The following is a 22,696-nucleotide window of genomic DNA, read 5'->3' as shown; positions in this document are numbered from 1 at the left end:
AAAAAAGTGATTTACATGTGAAAAACGTTATTATTAAATACATTAAAATTTCTATTGCGAAGAATGTAACTGATTTTTCTGAAATACTGTTTCATCATACTGGAGTTCAAAATCAGTGTTATCTACCATTAAAATTTGTAAGATTCTCACTAGTGTATTTCTCAGTTACTGTAGAAAGTGACGAATCTTAAGAACTAGTTAGTGAATAATCGCTTAAGTTTAAGTAACAAGAAACAACAAGATGGAAGGGTAACTAACCCTTTATTATTCCAATAAGATTTAACAAAACTCGCCTTGGAGTGTACAATCAAAGCCGACACTTGGGCTTGAACTTAAGAGACTAAAAATTAAATTAAAACTAAAATTAACTAAAGAGATATAGCCGAAGCTATCAAGATTCTAATCGAGTTGGCCCCTTAACTCTATTTGACTACGAAGCTTATCAAAGGCCTAAGTACGACCGAGCATAATAACAGCTTTGGGAGAGAGTAGCCAAAAGGCAGACGCGCGCAAATCAGAAACTCTGATTATCTCTAACTCAGCAAGTAGACTTCGCGTTTTAAATACCACTCCTCCTCATTAAGTATTCAGAGAGATTCCAAAACTACGTTCTGGCCGGAAGTAGTAAGTTGAAGTTAAGAATTTGACAGGAAATGAACTTTAACTTAAAATTTAACTGTTAATAAAATTAACATAATTCTTACAAGTTGTTTGCAAATGGTCATCTGTTAATAATGATCTGAATTACGATTTTACATACTTCAATTCCAAAAATTATTGTTCGCATTAGTACGTATTCGCAAATACGGATATCCATGCCCGTGCATATCATTTAAGTAAATCCCTGTGAATGTGATTTAATCCAAAAATGTATTTGTCTGCGTGTTTGTCTTCCGAAAGATATTTATGAAATCAGTTAGATCTCTTTATTTAAACATCGTATTTTAACATATCATTATTTTGCAAATCAATCACTTCCAGTTGAAGGTCTGATGGAAGCTCCTCAGTTATACAGCAAAATGGATTTTGAAACATGGAAATATCTTTGGCACTTGCATCATGATCCACAAAACACTATTGTAACTGTAGTATAAATTTAAAAAATATATCTTGCGCGAATGTTTTTGGGAATGCGGATTTCGCTAATATTTCAAACTTCTTACAACATAAAAAATGGTCAAATTTATTTAACGTTATTTGCATTACAAATAATGCAAATTTTCTGCCATATGCCTGTACAATAGAATACATTTCACATATGACTACTGTATTCACCGTTTTTCCTGTAATTTTAAATTGAATTCATTGAGATATACCGCGATGTTGCTGTTGTTCTCGTGTCGATATATTTATTAGCAGTGAGAAGACGATATGATTTAAAACACGATTCCAGGATCAAACCTCCCCAAAGCTCCGGAAGACTGCGGCCGCCAGCCTCGGTGCCTCAGATGCAAGGTGTACAAGTTTGAAATGCGAATTTCAGAGAACAGGTGAGGCACCAATGCAGTTTGTGCGATACAGATTTGACACTGCGCCATTTTGTTGTGTCATCAGCAAGTGTCAGACGCGTACGAGAAATATGTTGGAAAAGTGTGTGCATAGAATTGTGTTATTGTGCTCAATATGTCGAAATTTACAGAGAGCTTTCGCGGATAGATTTATTTTTGTTTTTGTTTGAAGAAAACCGCTGCTGAATCACACCGATTGGTTCGAGAAGCTTATGGTGAATATGCTCCATCGTGAGACACGTTTGAACGATAGATTCGGCGTTTCAAAAGTGGTGACTTCGATGTTGCAGACAAAGAACGTTTAAAACCACCGAAAACAAATACGAAGATCTGGAATTGCAAGCATTATTGGAAGAAGAGGATTCGCAAACAAACACACAATACACACACACATACACACACAAAAAAAAAAAATCGCCGAGCAGTTGGGCCTCAGTCAACAAGCTGTTTCCAGTCGGCTAGGAGGGAAGAGAAAGATTCAGAATTAGTAGATGAGTAACACATCAGTTGAACGACGGGCAAATGGAAACGCTCAAAAACGTATGTGACATTTTGTTCGCTCATGTACGAAAGGAAGTCGTTTTTACATCGTATAGTTACAGTGGCTGAAAAGTGTATTTAATTTGAGAATTCCAAGCGCAAAAAACCATGGGTAGACCCAGGCGCACCATTCACATCGACCGCAAGGACGAATCGCTTTGGCAGAAAGTCAGTGTCTGGTGGGACCAGAGAGGCGTAGTCTACTTTGAGGTGTTAAAACTAAACGTTACTAACAACAACTGACGTATTTGAATCGTTCGCTGCTTGAAAAAAGGCCAGAATACCCAAAGAGGCAACACAAAGTCATTTCTCTTCCTGACAATGCTCCATCACATAAGGAAAAACAGGTTCATGACCTCAGCTCTGAAGTTCTATCCCATGTGACTTACTCACCAGACTTAGTTCCTTCCGATTCTCACTTGTTTGCATCGACGGGTCACGCACATACTGAGCAGCGCTTTGGTTCGTACGAAGATGCGAAAACATGGCTTGATGTATGGTTCGCAGCAAAAAGGGGAAGATTTTTACTGGCGTGGTAATCGCAACTTGCCCAAAAGATGGGAAAATGTATAACAAGCAATGGAGCATACTTTGGGTAAAACATTTCTTATCATTCTTCTTATCATAACACTTTTCGTACACCTTACTTACAGGATTTCCTGCAGTGGGTCAATGAGAGGTACCAATCCGAGTTTTAATATATTTGAGGAGAAGGTGGGGCACTCAAAGCTATATCTTGATATGAGCTGTACCTCGGGTCAGTTTTTGTAGTTATGTACGATCTTGATTTGTCCTGATGAATTTCCATGCTATTATAGTGATTTCTTCTTAATCCAGCTATTATGGGTATTATGTCTCTAAACCAATCGGAGTCTTCGACAAGCGGTTCCTTAAAAGTATGAGTCAGAAATCTGTACCTAGCTACTGCGTTTGTATCAGTGAGTGTAATGGAGATAATGGATTGTTCAAGGTCTCTGGCTTCTTTAGACAAAGAATCAGCACTCTCATTTTCCTCAATGTTTCCATATGCAAGAATCCATTGCAGCACACAGGACTTTACCCTGCTCTGCTTCCCCTTTATGCCTCTGGCTCTAGTAGGAAATTAATAGCTGAAGTGGCTGATTCCCAAGGCTGATTTGGAATCCGAAAAGAAAATCAAATCCACCATAGAGTCCATAACTTGTGATGGACACCACGATGTCTGTGGGTAAATACTAAATTTCATAGCCATTCGTTGTTCGATAATAAAAGTTTTGGGTAATTTTCTCATTAAAAAAATATCTACAACTTTTCTCAGTTCAAAGAATCTGAAGAAAACATTCCCATTGCATAGCCATCGAACAACTGTGTGATAAAGTAAGTATATTCAGCTACGATTTCTAATAAAAATTGACGAAATTAGTGATGATTAAGTCCATAAGAGCGACTGAAGTTTACCGATGATACAACTGGTACAATAACCGAAAACAGATTGAAAGGTTTCCATAAAGTACTTGCTGGTGAATAAAACAATAAATTACCGGAGGTTTTAAAGATTTAGTATCTCCACAAGGCTTAAAAATTTGTCCAACTAATACTTTCACTTATTACACAAATTTTTTCCGCCAACAGTTGTGACATATTTTCAACTGATTCCATTGCAATAGTATTGTGTTATCGTTTTCTCGACTTCCTTGAAGATATTTTCACTTGTAGTTGTTGTTCCACGTAGACTAGTCATAGAAGCTAATTCGTCAATCACCTCTGATTCATCATTGGCCCCTCGGATACACACTAACAGCTGGACACTATCAGCAATATCTCTCGACTTATCAACAGCCATTGTTTGCTTTGTCTTTTAATCAACAATTTCTTCCTCAAATAGGATAATTTTTTATAAACTCATTTCTTTTTTAATTAAAATTTACACACACACACACACACACATATATATATATATAAAAGATATAAAATATGAAGAAAAATATTAAAAAATTATTAATTTAATTGGAATAAATTACTAACTTAGTTGGCAATAGCTCTTTGAATTTCTAATTTTAATTTAAATATAACCCTTTCAAAGCATCTATACTGCGTTACTTATATCATTCTTTCCCTGCAGAAAACCGCAACGCGAAAGCTCTTTCCCAATCATCATTCAGGGTTAAAAAAAAGACCCAGGCTTATAAAGACCATTGCAACCACTTACGTATCCTTTATGCCTTTTGCAGTTGTCCGCTAATGACGTCTGTTGGCTTAGTTGCATTCTTCATTATTTAAAATGCAAGCAGTATATACCAAAAGTGTGAGGAGCATCGCATCCAAGAATGATGAGGACCGAAAGAATTCAAGAAAATAAATGTATGTTGTGACTATCCAAGTATTTATAGTTTTTCCAAAGTTACACCCTGTCAAGACACCACCAGTATGTCCGCCACTTCCAGTGATTCGCTACGACATCGGTATATCAGCTACCTTCTAATTTCATTCCACTCTGGCCATAAATAATTGATGCCTTCCATAGTCAAACTCTCAACTAATATCAAGGTATCTACAACGAAATAAGTCATGCTCTTTTCATTGTCTTGTCTATGAATTTCATGGAAGTATGGTTTCCGGAACCTCAAGGAGGTTGGACTTCTATTTCCACTCCAGATTTGAGGGAAAGAACCCTGGGGGCTAGTCTGAGGGCTTCCACCCTCTCCTTTGCCACTAATCCACACGAGATGACTTTCGACTCGCTATATACTATTTAGATTTCCCAGGGGCGTAGCTAGAGTTTCCAGCGCCCGTGGACAACTGAAGAATTTGCGCCCCTTTCTGTGTGCCAAGGATGGAAAATATTTCATTAAAAAATTTCGTAGCATCAATTTGGCTCCCCTTGGATGCTGCGACTGGGGACAGCTGTCCCCCCTTGCCCCACCCTAGCTACGCCACTGGATTGCCCCATGCCGCAAAGACTCTCTGCATTTACAAACAGTGCCTTCTCCGGACTGCGCCCTTCGATACCGCAGTAGGCTGCTCTAACCAATGACCTTCATTTTGCAGATAATGATGACACCAATTACTTATTAATCATGGCCGAAATGTCTTGGCACGTCATTCGGGCCTAGATATAAGATCGGAATACTTTGCTTAAGTTTTGACTGGCGATTGGCCAAGAGTTCTGTGCCATGCAGATGTGGTTAATTTTTTAAGTGACTCAGTTTATATTTCAGACAGGGGACATTGCCAAATTAAAATTAGTGATTTTAATTTTTTTTTTTTTTTTTTTTTTTGCAAATCATACATATGTATATTTTTGGTTGAATCCTTAGACCTGCATCAGAAAATAAAATCTTAAAAACATTCAAAGAGGTTTCACTTCATTTAAATTCATATTTATTCATGAGCATTTTTTGTTAGGTCCCTGCATGCTTAGGAAAGTAAATATTCAAAAAGGTTTGAAAATGTATCAGTACTGCATGTGCTTTATGCTGCAAATAAGAAGAAAATTAACATTTTTGTAGGACTTTACTCGTTTTAGATAACAATAACAATAAAATGAAATCATTATTTAATTAATTATTTTAGATATTTAAATTTGTTGTCCGCATTATATTAAAAAAAACTTTCAAATTTTGATTTCAGCTTTCGGAATCCTTAGTGGAGTTGGATAGAAGCCCACGATTTCGCGAAACACAATTACAAGGCCACCATAGTAATGCAATGTAAATTACAACTTGGTCTGGCACATTATATGCAAGTATTACAAACACAAATATTTCACGTATTCAGAGTCCGTCCGTATAGACGGGATTCAGAACGTTCTAGTTAAACGTAATTCAGAACGTTCTTTGCATGTTATACAGAAGTGTTAACAGTACAAGTATTTGACGTGCTATTGCTAGTTATAAACCTGTAATCTATAGACGACATTCAGAACGTCTGCCCAAACGTTAAGAGAACGTTCCTCTAGCACGTTACAGAAACTTTCATACAATGTTGTAGGAACGTTATATAAAATTGCTACCAGTACCATATTTTGACGTTCTATTGTCCATTAATGAACTACATCTTAAAGACGTAATTCAGAACGTTTTGCTAAAACGTTGAAGGAACGTTCTGCTAGAAGAACGTTCGGAACTTCCATAGAATGTTCTAGGGATGTTTTACAAAATTGTTAGTAACACCATTTTTTGACATTCTACTGCCCGTTATTGAACTGTAATATCTTAACGTGATTCACCACGTTCTGCCAGAACGTTCTATTAGAACGTTAGAAGAACATTCATAGAACGTTATAAAAAAGTGATAGCAGTACCATCTTTGACGTGCTAATGTCCATTATTGAACTTCAATACATAGACGTGGTTCAGAACGTTCAGGTAAAACGTGTCAAAAACGTTGTACTAAAACATTAATGATACGTTGCATGAAAGTGTTACAAACACAAGTATTTGACGTGTTACTGTCCGTCTTAGAACTGTAACATATAGACGTGATTTTGAACGTTCTGCACGTTTGTGAAGCACTTGCACTAACACGTTTGTGAAGCACTTGCACTGACACGTTTGTGAAGCACTTGCACTGAACGTTCTTGTGCTAGTTGGAGTACTAGCTATTGACCGTTCTGATAATTGATAATCTAAAAGAAAATTATTTATTCACTTTTTAAATTTTATTTTTAGAATAAGATTTTTATAATTCCGTATCTTACTAAATTAAAACAAAAATCATAGAAATTTTAAATTTGGGTTTGCTTCGTATTGTTCATTAACATCACGATGTTTGAATGGTATCTTCAACTTCGTAAAACAGCATTCGCTAGCATTTCTGATCACTTTCCAATTCATGAGTTTTTCTCAGAATTTGCAGTGTTTGATTACATTCAATAGAGGTTGGCATGTCGTTAGTAACCTTAAATGGCTTTCACTTCTGTAGGAGTTTAACACATTTTATGTTATGCATGGCATCTAACGAAGATATTGACTTAGTTATATGTACAGTCTGAAGCGTTTGCAATTTCATAGCATTCATTTCCTTTCATCACTTTTGAAGCGACATCATTTCAGTAAAGTCATTTGAAAGTTTTCATGATACTCTGAGCTAAAAGTTGAGTAATATAAGTTTTGCTTGCAGCAAGAAATACTAATTTAATGTTTTCCAAAACATATCAGAGAGTATATCATAATATACGAAGTTACGGGTAGAGTTACCCCTTGTATTATGGCGAAATTGTTGTTTGATTTATCGCCAAGTTGTTTCATTTATGGTAGCCTGAGTAGTTGAATGTTATGGAAACCCTATTGTGACGTAATCGGGTGCATGATTCTGGGAAATTTTGAATCATGGGATGTAAGCGTTTTTGTTGGTTTGATTCTTTAGACGGTAGAATGACCGAATGTAGTAAGATTAATTTGAAGTTTCTGTTTGATTTCGAGCGAAAGGGGAAAAGAGCTTTAATTGACTGGTGTGTAAATGAAGGTTTACTTAGTAGCCATTATAAGTGTCCTGTATGTAGGAAGGATATGCGTTTAGTCGAACGTAAAAACTGTTTAGATGGTTTTGAATGGGTTTGTAGGAAGAAAGGTTCAGATGGTCACTATGCGAAGCGTTCGGTCAGAAAGAGAACCTGGTTTGGAAAAAGTCATTTGAGTATGATTGGTATTTTGATTTTTACGTGGCTCTGGGTGTACGAAGCGAACTCGAAAATCATGGTAAGTGAATATTTGCTTTTGGTAGTGCTTAAATGTATAACATGTTTTTCTTTTTTATGTTATTTTATTGTTTGGTTCAAAATGTATTTTATTGAGATTATGTATTTTTTGTTTGCCTATATTGTAGAATTTGGTGCTCCTTTGACTTTTTAAGTGAAAATATATCGATGTGTACATGGAGAAAGTAAAGGGAGTGTGCAATGCAAGTTTGTGCAATTCTGGGATTTTTTTTAAGTGAAAATAAGTCGATGTGTACATGGATACCGAGTTTGTTCAATTGTTTGTCTTGTTATTTTGGCTTTGTGTAGCGACGATTTTCGCCGCTTTGCAAGCCAAAGTAACGAGTCAAAGAAGTGCACAAAATCGGTATCCATATACCGCCAAAAATCGCCAAGTTTCGCCAAGGGGTACCCTAAACTATACTTTTACCGAAGTTACTTTACGAACAGTGAAGCTATTGTTTTTCAGTTTGCAGTCTCATTTCAAAGAAAATCTGTAAGATTACTGCGAGTTATATTCTGAGTTCTTATTTTTATATAATATTTTATATATTATTTAAGTAATACGTTATTTTTATGTAGACTAGTAAATTCTTCATTCCTTTTAAACACTGAGGATTTTACTTTTGTCAATAAGCAGTTGAGTCTTCTTAATTGTTACTTACACGTTAATAACAGTACAACATGTTCTAGTATAACTCTGAAAATTATCAGAGAATACACATAAAAATATTTGCATTGACTTGAAAACTTAAGAAATGCATTTATCATGTCATTTAACGGAATGTCCCAAGAACCTTTAAATTTCAATTATTTATTTGCTAATGAAATACTGTTCCTGATCTATAAAACGTGATATGCGATAATGTAAATGTAAAATTAATTAAACATATATTTGTAGTCTTGAATTCAGAAGTTCATTTAAACAAATCAAACTTATCGATTATGCTAATAAAATAATTTTTGCAAAAACGACTGCCTTCCACCAAAAAGACATTTTTGTATTAACATGAACCTTCCTCAAATGACGAATTCTATTTTTTATACAATTTTCGGAAATTCTACTCGCAATCGGTACTTAGAACTACATATTCATGGACTAATTTGCCTCATCCTTTGATTGATTACTTGCTAAAGTTTCGACGTCGTGTATGAAAATTTTGATCAATTACTTAACGTTAACGAATTGAATAAGTTGACCTTAACCTGTTGGTTAATTGTGACACCGGTTAACTACGTACAACTTCGCTGCAGATTATTAATTTGTGCCAGATAGTACACAAAAGCAGGGCTAAGGATTACATAATCAGAAGTTTTAACAGCAAAGGACGACAAATAATACTGGTGATTTATAGAATTATGGCTATTTTACGTATTTTTCTATATATACACGCATTAAATAATAAACATTTTATTTATATGTGAAATATTGGGAAAATATCTAATTTGATTTTGTTGACCTATTCTTAAAACGGCAACAAATCTTTGTGCTGGTTATTTAATAAATCTTTTTGCAGCACTCGAGGACATTTTTACTTTTTTGTACGAAGTAAAAAGGAAGTATTGTAATCGCGAAAAGTTTCAGGCAGCATATTTCAACGAAAATATCCATTTTGACCGCTATCGAATGCAATTTAACGATGTTTTTGCGTGATATCTCTACGTAAGGACAGAGCCCACCAGCGGCCGAGCGGTAAAATCGCTGAACACTGGTAGTTCGGTCTGAGGTTCGAATCCCGCGAACGGGCTGGCTGCATGGGCGTTTTCGTGGTTTTCCCCATGTGTAACGTGTATACGAGCCAGTTTCCCTTAGAAAGTCCTCCACGAAGGCATCCCTCCTCTTAGGCAGATAGCCCTCGAGGCTTTGCCATAATCACACACACACACTACGTAAGGACAGAATAAAATACTCTTTTCCTCCAAAAAAAATTATAAAACTGCTTTAAAATGAATTCTGAAGAGAATTTTTCGTGGCATCTGTACGAACGTATGTACGTACATATCTCGCATAACTCAAAAACGAGTAGCCTCAGAACTTTGAAATTTTATATATAGGACTGCTATAACATGTACTAGATGTGTACCTCGTATTTTGGTTGCAATCGGCCGCACCAAACCTATATAAATATATTTATATATATATATCCACTCTGTTACCAGGCTCTGTGATATCAATTTCTTTACTCTATGTTTGTAAATTGTGTATTTTTTTTTACTTTAAAAATGATTGAATTATGTTGTTCTTATCTTCCGGTTAAGGTTTTTATGCCTGTAGTACATCTGTATGCAATATTTTTAGAGTTATCAACAATTTTAAAGTTGTTTAAGTGCCGCTAAGCCTAATTTTTTTTTTTTTAAATATATATGGCTTGTTTACATTTGAAACAGCAGGATAGTGTATTTGTTGCCTATCTAGAGAAATTTAGCTTCGCAACAACAAAGATAACGCCTTCATTTATTATTGCGAATTAAATCATCATCCTTTCTGGAATTTTTTCGAGGAAATAAGTGTTTAAGATTTAATATAGATATTTCATAATTTTTAATATAGATATTTTGAATTTTTATGTATTTTTGCCTTGTCGCGAAGTGAGAACTGAATTAATTGAATGAGAAGTACTCCATCGTCTGTGAAAAACTGTTTCTTTTTTGTTTTGTTTGCTTAATTTCGTTTATACATTGTTCTAGCTCTATTATAGTATTTGAATAGAACATGTGGCAACGATTAGATAATTCTTTAAATTTTGTGCATTCTGAGTTATAATATGAACGAAATATAATACTGTTAAGTGAACCTAGCGCCAGATTGTCGCTATGGTAAACAAATCGAGTGAATTTTAAAGAATGCATTTATTCTATTGTGGTTTATGCGCTGTCGACGAAGTAGATTTAATTCAATCCAATAAGTTTAAATGAAATGCAAGAAAAAATGCGTATAATTTAATATTCCGTACAAGGAAGTCATGTGGTGTCCACATCAGATTTTTTAATTATGCGCTAAAACAGTTACATGAAACTCAATTTTTTGGTTAATATCTGTTAAACAAAAGAAAAGCACAATTGTGTAGAGTTTTTGAGCGCAGAGAAAGGAAAAATATCAGCGATTGTATTATATTGTGTAATCAGGAAATAATGAAAAAGTAAAAGTATTCAACAAAACTTTTGCATGCAAAATTCAAAAGCTGAACAGATCCAGAACATATTTGTCGAGTGTTAACAAACTAGGGTGAAATGAATTATAGGTTAATTTTCTTCTTCTTATAATTTACATATATAAATATGAAGTTAGAACGGATATTAGAAAATGAATATGAAAATGATATTAAATTCTTTCCCGATGAATATTGAATTCTCATTAGAAATAAAAAAAAATTATCATTTAACTCCAAACGAAATATCTTTTCTAAGAAGTGTAGCAAAATGTTAATTACCAAAACACAATGGAAACCTATGAAAAAAGCTAAATTACAGCTACATAGTTGGCTGTAAAATATCAAACTCATTTGGTTTTAACATGCACATAAATTTAATTAGTCCTGTATACAATTTTAAAATAAAAAAATCTGATGTGTACACCACATGACTTCCTTGTATTGGAATATTAAATTATACGCATTTTTTCTTGCATTTCATTAAACATATTGGATTGAATTAAATCTATTTCGCGGACAGCACACAAACTACAGTACAATAAATGTATTCTTTAAAATTCACTCTATTTGTTTACCATAGCGACATTCTGGCGCTAGGTTCACATAACAGTATTATATTTCGTTCATATTATAACTCAGAATGCACAAAATTTACATAATTTAAAGAATTATCTAATCGTTGCCACATGTTCTATTCAAATACTATAATAAAGCTAGAATGATGTATAAAAGAAATTAAGCAAACAAAACAAAAAAGAAACAGTTTTTCACAGACGAATGAGTATTTCTCATTCAATTAATTCAGTTCTCCCTTTGCGACAAGGCAAAAATACATAAAAACTCAAAATATCTGTATTAAAAATTACGAAGTAAATCTTAAACGCTTATTTCCTCGAAAAAATTCCAGAAAGGGTTAAGCATGATTTAAATAATAAATGAAGGCGTTATTTTTGTTGTTGCGAAGCTAAGTTTCTCTAGATTGGCAACAAATCCACTAGTGTGCTGTTTCAAATGTAAACAAGCAATGGCCGCCATAAAAAAAAAGGCTTAGCGGCACTTAAACAACTTTAAAATTGTTGATAATTCTTAAAATATTGCATACAGATTTACTAAAGGCATAAAAACCTTAACCGGAAGATAAAATTGTTGATAATTCTTAAAATATTGCATACAGATTTACTAAAGGCATAAAAACCTTAACCGGAAGATAAAAACAACATAATTCAATCATTTTTAAAGCAAAAAATGTACAATTTACAAACATATAAGAGTAAAGAAACTGAGATCACTGAGCCGGGTAACAGAGTGGATGTTTATATAAATATATTTATATACATTTGGTGCGGCCGAGGTCCACATCTACATGTTATAACATGTAGTAATTTTGTATATAATAGTAGTCCTATATACAAAATTCCAACGTTCTGAGGCTACTCGTTTTTGAGTTATGGGAGATACGTACGTACGTACGTACATACGTTCGTACAGACGCCAGGAAAAATTCTCTTCAGAATTCACTTTAAAGCAGTTTTATAATTTTTTGGAAGAAAAGAGTCTTTTATTCTGTTCTTAAGTACAGATATCACGCAAAAATATTGTTAAATTGCATTCGATAGCGGTCAAAATAGATATTTTCGTTGAAATATGCTGCCTAAAACTTTTCGCGATTACAATACTTCCTTTTTATTTCGTACAAGGAAGTAAAAATGCTCTAAAAAGGAACTCTTTATTACATATATTTTATATGTTGTTTGCATATGCTGATGTAATAAACGCAAATGCCTGAAAATTCTGTCACTAAAAGATTTATTGCATTTAAGCAACTTTAATAAACGAATATGAATCCTTCCGACTCTAAATAATTATTTCTGGAAAATTAATAGGGCTTATTTCCCGTGCTGTTCAAGGCATGGTGTGATGAGGAAACATGGTAACTTTTCTTGTTTCATTATGGCTGAATTTCCCTAAGCGATGAGCTTCAACAACAAGCTTTAAGCCATAAGCTATTAATCTTTCCGGTCACAGGTTTTATACCTACGGCTTTCTGAGAAAGCTGCAGCGTTGGTTTTTCTCTCAAGTATAACATCCATTTTTTATTCCATATCACGACGTCGAAGTCAAAATGTTTTCGAATAAGCCTTATCTTTTTGAAGTTTCAGAAATTATTTGACATGATTTTGTTACTTTATGACGAATAGATCTGCTTTTTTTTTTTTTTTTTTTTTTTTTTTTTTACCGAATTTATATATGACAAATATTTTAAATAAGTATCTATCTTTAAAAAGTATACTTCCTGCAGAACTTTGCTTATCAAATGAAAATTTTTAATTCCCAGTTGAGTAAAGAAATTTAAAGAAAAAAATTCCAAAAATGATAGCACTAATTTTACACTGGATGAATTAATTACTGCAAAACGATAGCGAGCTATCTGTATAATGGCAGAGTAGAGAAAATTGAGTGAGGATTTTAACTTTGATAAAAGAATTCTGATTTTGACTACAAATCTATAATTTATTTGCAGTGGCAAAGAAAATGAACAATGTCGGTAAATAAGAAGTAACAATAAATACATTCCAAACTAAATTTATTTTAAACTCGACAATTAAATTTGATGGTGTGGTATATTTAATTATGGCAAAGTACACTAGGGCTATCTGCCTAAGGGGAGGGATGCCTTCGTGGAGGACTTTCTAAGGGAAACTGGCTCGTATACACGTTACACATGGGGAAAACCACGAAAACACCCATGCAGCCAGCCCATTCGCGGGATTCGAACCTCAGACCGAACTACCAGTGTTCAGCGATTTTACCGCACGGCCGCTGGTGGGCCCCAATTAAATTTGAGTATAGGCCCTGTAGAGCATCGCGTAGCAACGCCACAGGTCCTGGGTTCGATCCCCGGGCTGGGCAACCTCCCTTGCCCAGCCCCCCTTTATCGACCCAGTCAAGGCAGTCATACCTTGACTGGATCAATAAAATGAGTACCAAGTTCGCTTGGGGACTCAACACCGGGGGACCTTCCACAAGCTTATAAAGTAAAAGAATTACAATTTGAAATTTAAATGCATTCCCATTTACAAATTCGTAATTTTTAAGTAATATTTATTTTTTTTTAATTTAAAAAAGTTTTTTAATTAATTTTTTTTAAAGTATTAAATAGTAAAAGGAAATTCGGCATGGAAAAATTGCTTTACAAGTAATGGCTAATAGTAGTGGATATGCATAAAATTTTGACGCAAAAATTGCTAATAATAATTCTAGCCATACCAATTATAAAGATAACTTTATATATATAATGTACTTATTAAGAAGTATATAAGTTAAAATTACATATATATAACCAGGGCATACATATAAGGTAACTAAAGCACATATATGTCATAGGGCATGTTATACTTTTCTGTCATTTTAAATTATAAGATGTGAATGAAATATTGATTTTCGATTAAGTTTTTGGAATTTCCATTGATAGCAACCTATTTTGCTGTCCATGTTTTTTTTTTTTTTTTTTTTTCATTCTGAACGAGCGGGAAAAAAGAAGCCTTAAGTTTTAAATAACATGGCAGACATATTTGTTTACATTTGAAACAGCAGAATAATAGATTTGTTGCCAATCTAGAGAGACTAAGCTTCGCAGCAACAAAGATAACACCTTTATTTATTATTGCAAATTAAATCATGCTTAATCCTTTCTGGAATTGTTTCGAGGAAATAAATGTTTAGAATTTACTTCGTAATTTTTAATATAGATATTTTGGTTTTTATGTATTTTTGCCTTGTCGGTAAGTGAGAACTCAATTAATTGAATGAGAAATACTGAATCGTCTGTGAAAATCTGTTTCTTTTTTGTTTTGTGTGCTTATTTAAATTCTTTTATATATCGTTTTAGATTTATTATAGTATTTGAATAAAAGATGTGGCAACGATTAGAGAATTCTTCAAGTGATATAAATTTATATGCATTCTGAGTTATAATGGACGAAATGTAACGCTGTTAAGTGAAGCTATAGTAAACAAATATAGGAATTTTAAAGAGTGCATTTATTCTATTGTAGTTTATGCGCTATCGACGAAGTAAATTTAAGGTGCTACTTTGGTAGACGGTTGCACGGATTTTGGCGATTTTTTGGCGATTTTCCTTTGGCGAGTAATACAACTTATGGTAAACCCATTGCTGGATAAGTTATTTATGGTAACCGATACTTTGTTGTCATTTTATTTAAAAAATAATGCGTTTTATTGTGCATAAATTCCGTGTTTAAAATATTATTTATGGCTTTTAAATATTAAAAATCTATTTAATTATGCATTTTTATTTGAAATAAAAATTTTATTGTTTATCATATTTTATGAAATTTTATGTTGTGGATGATGTAATCAATGACGTCACCTTACTTTAAAAGTAATTCGTTTTAATATGTATAAATTTAATCTAATGTTTTAAACATTATTTATGGCTCTTAAATATTAAAATAGAATTTAGTTTTGCATTTTTTAAAAAAATGATTTTATTATGTATGAATTTTTAAATAATTTTAATTCTAGCCGTGATGTAATAATGTCTCTGATTGGTTATAGAATATTTGTGCATTAACGAGCTATAATCAGCTCCCTGATTGGTTACTGACAATTTGTGCATTTCCGCGCCGTTTTAAAATTTAATTTATATCTTCAAATTCCTTCAAAGATGTCTTCAAAGATGTTATCTAAATTATGATTCTGATTTTTTATTGTGGTACTTATCAATAAACAACAGGTTAAACACTCAAAAAAATGTAAGTACATAGTCTTTTTCTTTTATTTTATAATTGTATACTTCAATTTTTATTAAAAAAATTAATACACTATTTTCAGAAATTGCTGAGATAATTATTGTCCATATGTTTTAATGTTAATTATATTCTATATAACGTATTTTAAAGTATTTGAATTTAATAATATTCTAATTCTTTTATATGTTGGTATGATGGTTTTTAATTCGATATTCAATTTCAGTAATATTTTAATCTAATTAAACGTTGGCCCAATGTTTTTATAGCGGTGTTTTTATTCTCTTCTTTGCTATATGAAAGTAATAATAACCTTACTTTAGTATTTATACTCATAGTAAATGTATTTATTTACACTTGCCTGCCATCTTAAAAAATGACATTTTCAACAAAAAATTAATCCATTACTTTTAACGATATTTATTTATTTATTTTTTAAGTTTCGAATACTTTACTATGCGTAAAAACAGCGTTTTTCAAGATGGCTGACGTTTGTAAAAATCGCGCCAACAATTCGGCCAACGTAAATCGCCAAAAATCCGTGCAACCGTCTACCAAAGTAGCACCAAATTTAATTCAATCAGATAAAATTAAATGAAATGAAAGAAAAAATGCGTATAATTTAATATTCCGTACAAGGAAGTCATGTGGTGTACACATCAGATTTGTTTTTCAATTGTACACGAGTGGGAAAAAGGTGAACGTTCATTCTTTTAAATATTTTAAATGAAGTTCTTAAAGCACATTTTGTGTTATTATAGCTTATAACAAATATAGCAAATTTTAAAACTCGGCAATATATGTATAAATACTCATAAATCTTTGGGAATTTAGAATGAAAAATTCTAATTTTTTGCAAGTATGCCTAGAAATACATCTAATTTACGGTGATGGTAAAACTTTTATCGGTTATAATGCAAACATATTTTTGAAAAATTTATGCAAATTACTAAAAAATACGAATTTTAAAAACAAATGAGGAAATATTTGCGAATTGTTTTCGGAAGAAAGAAGCGCTTTATGTATGTATGTAAGTTTAATAATAAAAAAAGAGATAGTAATAAATATATACCAAACTCAATTAACACTGACGAGCTACAAATTTTGAGAACTAAACTTTTTAAAGACTACTCGTGCGATTTTTACAAAACTAGCATTTTTGCAAAATTTGGGTCGTAAAAGCGAAATATGGAAAAAAATAGGTATGTCATATCTGAAAAAAGTCCAATTTTGTGTCAAAAAACCAATGTTAGAACAATGCTATATATAAATCTAATATACAGCCTAAGCCGCGCTTTCGAGGCAGGAAAAACGCAAGTGAAATTTGAACGCAAGTGAACTCAACACAAACCAGTCCATATATTTGAGCCATGTTTAGTTTTTTAAGACTCTCATTTTTCAAAGAAATCTTCCAGATTCTTTTTAGGGTATAAAAAAATTGTTTGAAAAGAAATTTCGGTACTTTTCCGTTTCGCCGGCGCAAATCTCGCCAAGCAGACTTTAATGGCGACAACATAGAGTATACACATAAAAAATATTTAAAAAAATGTTAGTTCTAAGAATTCTTTTAAAAAAAGAAGGCATAAACATTTTAATATCGCTTAAAATTTTATAAAAAGCCAATAAATAAAAACAATAAATTTGTAAAAAGACATTACTTTAAGAATTTACTATGCTTTCATGGTTCAACATCCTGATTCGCCGGTTCATATCACGTGACCCCAAGCGATCTCATCTCACGTAAACTACTCTACAAAAATCTAATGCTCTCAGTAATTATCTACATTAATTTCAAGTTAAATCTTAATTTAGAACACAAGTTTAAATGCAAGAAATATTTCAATTCGTACGAATAGCTTACTCAGAAATTATGTGAAACTGTAGTGCTTTACTTCGCTAATGTATTCTCATTAGAATGGATGAATTTAACCCTTGAGTTTACCTTTTCTATATTTTCGGCTTCGGGCAAGCGCTGTGATTGCATCCTAATTGACTTAATTATAGAAAATGGCCTTAGACATAAAATTGAACTATCTGATAAAAATTCTATGTAATTATATGACAGTATTGAAAGAAAAAATCAATCTGATAAGAAAAAGCTGCGACTTGTTTTGAAAATGAGGCGTAAAAGGTTACCAGCGAGAATATTCCGTTTGGCATCGATTGTACCATTATTGGCGACTTTATCGCTTGCGCCGGCAAAACGGAAAAGTACCGAAATTTCTATGTTATTTTTTTTTTTTTTTTGGCTGTATGCTAATCTCCTTATTCTATATTAGTTTTAAATTTTTACCTTGAAATCTTGCCTAAAATCAAACGGGGAACCCTAGGTGTGCCCAGAACGGGCTCACCGATCATCTAGAACAACTGAGAGTCTGTATTCTTTGTTTCTCCGCATCTCATCGGTCAGTTCATTGACAATAATGCTCGTTTCAGCACTCTTTTCAAAGCTGTATTCAATCAGTGTGCCACTTTAGGCACACCCACAGTATTAAAACGAGAAGTGCTATCTTCACAAAATTTTACTTATGTGTACCTCTAGGCCTAATTAGACTGCCTACCTTTTTTTTTTTTTAACAAAATTCCAACTTCAAAAGGTAGCGTGCTGGAAACGGTTAAAACACAAGTGTACGCTAAGTTTGAGAATTAAAAAGCCGTCCGTGAGAAATAATCCAAGTAAAAGATCTTAGCAACAATTTTGATTTTTCCGTTTTCTTACCTAATGAAAGAAGGCTTTATTTAAGTCAATAATTTACTATGGAAAACAAAAAAGAGCTAGAATATTTTTGTATATGTGATTTAAGAAATCAATTAAGCAATTTTATGTCAAATATTAAAAATACTGTATTAATACATAAAGCTCAGGCCTCACATAATAGAAAATCAAAAATAAAGTTAGAATGTGTGATTCTCCCCCCCCCCTGAAAACCTATTTGTATAAGGAAAATAAAAATAATAATAATACAAAAAAAGATATATCTAAAAAAACTTCTTCCCTTCCCCTCCGAAAACTTTGCTCATATTCTTGGTCTAATTTGATAATTTGATTCTAATAATTATATTCTCCTGCGTATAACCCGAATCTATAATTTCAAGTTACATTTTTATTTTTACGTATATTCGCCATATAACGCGCACCCAGTTCATCACGAAGAAACGTAAAAGATACGTGTGCAATGCTCTTATCTTTTGAGGTCACTTATACAAACATTTATCCTAGTCTTTCGAACAATGGTAAACTGCACTGACAAGCGATAAGGGGAACAATATTTGTGTGCGTTACATGCTTGAGGGAGTAAATAATCCGGCAAAGAGGGTGGATTGTATTCAATGCAGCTGCCCAAAAGAATGTTATAGTGAAGCACTTCTAATTTGAATGAATTCCTGGAATTAGGAGTTAGATGTCTTTTCTTTATATAGTCATTTGAAGCCGAGATTTTTAAATGAAAATGAAAGGCTTTAGTAAATCGGATTCGCTTATAAGGTATTTCTACCGCTTCCCTAGCGTGCCTTTGTGGTGTAGTGGTTCTGCACACTGGACCGGTATTCCAGACGTCCGTGTTTCAATTCCCGGCGAAGGCGGTTGCATATTTTTCATCTTTTCTGCTTCAACTAACCTAATGCCTCTACAAGTGGCGCCCAAAGTAAAGGGTTGTGGATGATGATTCTCCGCACCCAGAATTTGGCGACTAGGTCCCCTAAAACCCTAGTCGCCCTTTAAAAAGGGGAGTATATAAGGTATTCCTCCCGCTTCCCTAACATGCCTTCGTCTTGTAGTGGTTCTGCACACTGGACCGGTATTCCAGAGGTCCGTGTTTCAATTCCCGGCGAAGGCGGTTGCATATTTTTCATCTTTTCTGCTTCCAACTAACCTAATGCCTCTACAAGTGGCGCCCAAACTAAAGGGTTGTGGATGATAATTCTCCGCACCTAGAATTTGGCGACTAGGTCCCCTAAAACCCTAGTCGCCCTTTAAAAAGGGGAGTATATAAGGTATTTCTCCCGCTTCCCTAGCGTGCCTTCGTGGTGTAGTGGTTCTGCACACTGGACCGGTATTCCAGAGGTCCATGGTTCGATTCCCGGCGAAGGCGGTTGCATATTTTTCATCTTTTCTGCTTCCAATTAAACTAATGTCTCTACACGCTTTCCTTGAAATACAGTTGATTTAGTGCTCCTTTTAACAGCAAATATGGTTCCTGCGAATATAAACAAACGCAATGCTGGTTTCAAATGCAAAGCCATCCATTCTGCTAATAGAAAACGTGAGGCAGCAAGGGTGTGAGTGAGTGAGCGCCACCAAGGAAGACCACTGACCTGGCCTTAGCCTCACAGTGTGTTATCTTCCTGGCAGAAACCATCTACTCTCTGCTCCATCCTGCTCCGGGAACGCAGTCGAATAGACGGCTAAGAGCCTCACAAGGTCTACATATAACCTTGGATGTTGTTGTACGGGGAAAGAGTATCCTGTTAGGAACTACTTAAAATTAAGCAAAGGAGCAATCAAAAGACTGTTAAGAATCGCTGTTAGAAAAGACAGAAACTTGTGTTAGATAAAGTAAAGATAGGAGGACTTTGCCTGAAAAATTAACTGCCGTGGATTTTCTGGACTTGCTAAATGTCTACATGCGGGTGCTTATCCTGACACAACTGTCATATCTTTATGGGGCTTCTGTGAAATCGTTGGTCCTGCATGGAGGAAAGGTGTAACCTATTAAATTATGTTGGTGAAAAATGGATCGGATAATGATTATTTATTTATGAATCAAAATCACATCGATGAAGATGAAACAAAATCCGATGATTCGCCTGGAAGATGTAACGGAAGACAAGCATGATGAACTCTTCATGTTATTCGATAATGAAACTGTTTAAGGTATGTGCCTACCCTAAATTCGTCGTTTTCGTGAAAATTTTCGGAAATTTTTTAATTTATTCATTTTATAGGCCATATAGTTAGGTTTCCAAAAATGCTTTATTTTTGTGTTTACGATAAATAGAAGCAAAGTTATAGTATAAAAAGTAAACCGGAAGTGAATTTTTGGATGCCGGAAGTTGGCATTTAAATGGTCCTAAAAATGTAAACAATAAGTTTAAACAACTATTTTCTAATTATTACACAATATAAAAGCTGTGAAAACAACACATCTTTCACTGTGTGACACTTTGCTGATAAAATGCCAACATGGGAAGACTCAAAACGATAATGAGTATTTCAATAACCTTTTGAGGTATATTTTACTTAAAGAAACTTTTGTCCAACTGAAAACATTGCTTTTAGGTGCAGATATTGCTGTATTATTGTTTAATTCAAGATATTTAGGACTTTTACCTATTTTCAGGTATATAGAAATAGAAATTAATCCCATTATGCTTGAAAGCTACATGGGAATAGACAAACAGCGAATTCAGAAATAGAAACGCCAATGCCCACAAGCAGCACACTTAACCAGTAAAATGCTAAAAGAAAGTCAAAATTAGTTAAGAAGTAAAATTAGTTAATGAAGTAAAAGAGGGCCTAACATACAAATACGGCGAGATTTAAAGGTCTAAAGTGACTACAAAATTTTTTGTGCTGTATTAAAATCTTTAAATGCATTTTCTGAGAAATTGTGTTTTTCGTTACTTTTGATTGCGATTACATTAATTTCTCAAAATGTATTTAGAATATTGAAATGAAATTTTGCCAAAATGTTTTGTTCATCTTTATCTGTATTCTGTAGCAAAATCTGACCTCGTTGTATTTATTTATTGATTTTATTGACAGTATTTGAAAGAAAAGAGGGTTTTTTTTTAGTTTAAATTTTGAATTTTGCACCAAGTTTTGAATATTTCAAAAAATTTTATAAGTACTGCAAATCTTTTGCTACAGAACACAGATGAGTATGTTAATTATATACTGTAAAGATTAATGAAGTATATTCATTAGAATTTATTTTACGTGATCTGGCGTAAATGAAAATTTTCACTAAAATTTTAACTAAATATTGCCTATATTTGAAAATTTAATGAAACGTTCTATAAAATTCCATTTGAATTCATAGTTTCATATCCCATCTTACTCAAAAATATGTGTGTTTAATTAAAATTTTATGTATTTAAAAAAAAAGGGGGGGCTCCGTATGTAGGCACATACCTTAATTTTATAAGGTATGTCATATAACCAGAATTTGGTGCATGTAAAAATCTAAACTTTTCCTTAATTTTAACAGCCTTACTTTTAACTTACTTTTAACTTCCTTACTTTTAACTAACTTTTCCTTACTTTTTTTTTTTTTTTTTTTTTTTTCCCCCTCTCTTTTAAGCTATTTTTATCACTAAGCTGTATTATAGAGAAAATATCAGAGTGCCGATAAAGAAAACATTCTTTTAGAAGTACTCAACGCAAGAAAAGAATTTGGAATCTCTATTCTAAAATATAATTTGTACATTATTTTTAAAATAAATTTTGCTCAAACAAGAAAGGCTTGTTTCCAACTTTGACAGTTAGAAAAAAAATTCAAAAACTGCCGCATCAAAATTCTGCTGCAAGCACATACAGAAAAGGAAAAATTTATTAATTTCTTAATATTCTAATGAATTTATTTCGCTTTTAATTGCAAGATCTACAAATATTTAAACAAAATAAGAAAATTTTAGAGCTTACCTGCCTTAATAATGCTAGTTTAATATCTGGCGCTCTGAATTCTCATCGAAGATGGTTTATATCGGTAAGATGAGAGAAAGAGAATCAGAAGGGGACGGAACGAACTCATTTTATATCTTCTTCTTTCCAGTCAGCTGACCCCCAAGTAGATTGACGTCAGGATAGGAGGGGCGATACAACCACGCCCTCCGGTTGCGCGGGGTGCACCAATGTCCCGGAATTAAGTACACTCAAGGGACTCGGAACGATTATTAGGTAAATTCGTATCCGCGAGTAAGAATAAATTTGATGAATATCTTTGCTTACGAGTGAGCATTTGGGGGAGTGGAATCAAACGGCGTGGGTGTTAGGGGATCATTTTTGCGTGAGTTGAAGACCTATGGAGTAATTAGCTTTCATTCTTGACG

The 22,696-nt window shown here is 33.3% G+C and overlaps 1 protein-coding gene across 2 annotated transcripts in view; it reads right to left on the bottom strand.

Moving 5' to 3' along the window:
* LOC118183219 (uncharacterized) overlaps positions 1 to 22,411 on the bottom strand; it is a 98,247-nt gene extending 75,836 nt beyond the window's left edge. Inside the window, exon 1 of one of the 2 annotated variants that reach the window (XM_085818017.1) lies at positions 22,290 to 22,411. The gene's annotated coding sequence lies outside the window, so the exon portion shown is untranslated. The remainder of the gene's footprint in view (positions 1 to 22,289) is intronic. The other variant, XM_085818018.1, reaches the window with a different exon arrangement.
* Positions 22,412 to 22,696: the final 285 nt, after the last annotated feature.

This window comes from Stegodyphus dumicola, chromosome 6, assembly GCF_044657685.1.
Source record: "Stegodyphus dumicola isolate Sdum_Otavi_A_Nest chromosome 6, ASM4465768v1".
In the NCBI taxonomy this organism is placed as follows: Eukaryota; Metazoa; Arthropoda; class Arachnida; order Araneae; family Eresidae; genus Stegodyphus; species Stegodyphus dumicola.
Note: the sequence above shows the minus strand (reverse complement) of the source record. Positions and strands in the feature narration are given on the sequence as shown.